The 1,514-nt window shown below is 35.9% G+C and overlaps 1 long non-coding RNA gene across 1 annotated transcript; it reads right to left on the bottom strand.

Annotated features, from left to right (window-relative positions):
* Window positions 1–745: 745 nt before the first annotated feature.
* Window positions 746–1,507, bottom strand: LOC106942201 (uncharacterized). Its single transcript, XR_001423574.1, has 3 exons — window positions 1,403–1,507; window positions 1,219–1,295; window positions 746–966 (listed from the first exon to the last, which is right to left on the bottom strand). It is a non-coding gene; the product is annotated as an uncharacterized LOC106942201 (long non-coding RNA).
* Between the last annotated feature and the right edge of the window lie 7 nt (window positions 1,508–1,514).

The following is a 1,514-nucleotide window of genomic DNA, read 5'->3' on the forward strand; positions in this document are numbered from 1 at the left end:
ATCTCACTTTGAGCTCAGTCTGAGAGGCTTTTACTCTATCAAACTATTTTTTTTGCCTCTTATTTACTGGAAATATTGATGTTAATGAGATTTTCTCCAAAATGACCTTTTTCAACTTTTATAGCTCCACTGTTGAAAATGAGGCTCTAACATTCACAAATGACATTGAAATAAAATCAAGTCCAACATCTGGTTTGAGGTGATTCCTCTGGAGCCTGTTGGAGGAAAAACATCACAACTTCAGAAGATGAGCTTTTTAACCCAACAGAGCTCTGAGGTTCCTCCTGTCAGTATGAGAGTCAGGGTGCTGTCCTCTGAACGCCCCCTGGGGAGCGGTACCCCCACGTTGAGAACCACTAATATAAATCTTATCTACATTTAAAACTAATACATAGCATTCCTTTTTTTCAACACATCATCTATCATAATCAGATTCCTGATTGTGAGCTGATACCAGAGATCTTTATTTGCTTGGCCTGAAACCAGTGACTGTCACACAGTAGATTATTTACAAATCTCTAAACATTTCTAGTTCATTAACAGTTTATTGCATTTATCCTTTTCAGCTTCAACTCGCCATCTAGTGGAGCAGAAGTGTAACTGTTACCATTGATCCTTCACAGAAATATTTCTACTTCATAATCTCAGCTTGAACTTTTTTTGTTGGAGATTTTTTTATCAATATTTTTCTTTTCAAAAACATATTTTCTACATAAACTAATCTAACATGCAAAAACATCTGTTTATTTTTTTATGCATGAAAACATGCAAAGAATACAAATTCCTAAAGAAATTTGTAAATACAGAAACAGAAAAAGAACAAATGACTTGAAACTTCAGAGAGCGTTATATGGTTATATACAGGTATTAGATACATATTTGGCCTTAGCGACTTGTTGTCACGGCCCTGAGGAGGCGAACAATCATTGTTGGTGGCAGTCCTCGTCTGACCAGTTCATCTTTAATCTGCAGAGGAAAACACAAGGCTTTGTTGAGATGAAATCAGTGGCACATTATGAATTGTTCTCAATTTGTATCCATGTCAATCTGTAGCTGGGTTTTAATAAGTGAGATTTGATTCTGATTTGCTTCTTCTCTCAAATTTAAAACAAGACTTTTTAAAAGCACTTTAGCAAGAGACAAAACAGGCAATAGAAGAAACTTCATCAGGTATATTATTCAAATTAGATCATGATCAGATTTCATGAAGTTACTGACCTGTTTCACAATGGTCTCATAATCATTTTCCAGTGACAAACTTGTGGAGATCCTGCCATTCAGAGCAACAACATAATCTAGAAGGAAAGAGATATTTTTATTCAGAACAGAATGGAAAATAAAAGAGTTTTATTTCTATTTACAGTATTATGGTTGACAAAACATGAACTGTAGCCAGACTTACACGGCCCTGAAGCAGGTGTTGAATTTGTAGGTGGGGATGTTGCTGTAGCTGTAGACATAGTTGGGGATTGAGTTGTAGTTAGGGATTGGGCTGTTGTAGTTGGGGATTGGGT

This window comes from Poecilia latipinna, unplaced genomic scaffold (genome assembly GCF_001443285.1).
Source record: "Poecilia latipinna isolate Pla-1442-1.1 unplaced genomic scaffold, P_latipinna-1.0 Scaffold4112, whole genome shotgun sequence".
Lineage (NCBI taxonomy): Eukaryota > Metazoa > Chordata > Actinopteri > Cyprinodontiformes > Poeciliidae > Poecilia > Poecilia latipinna.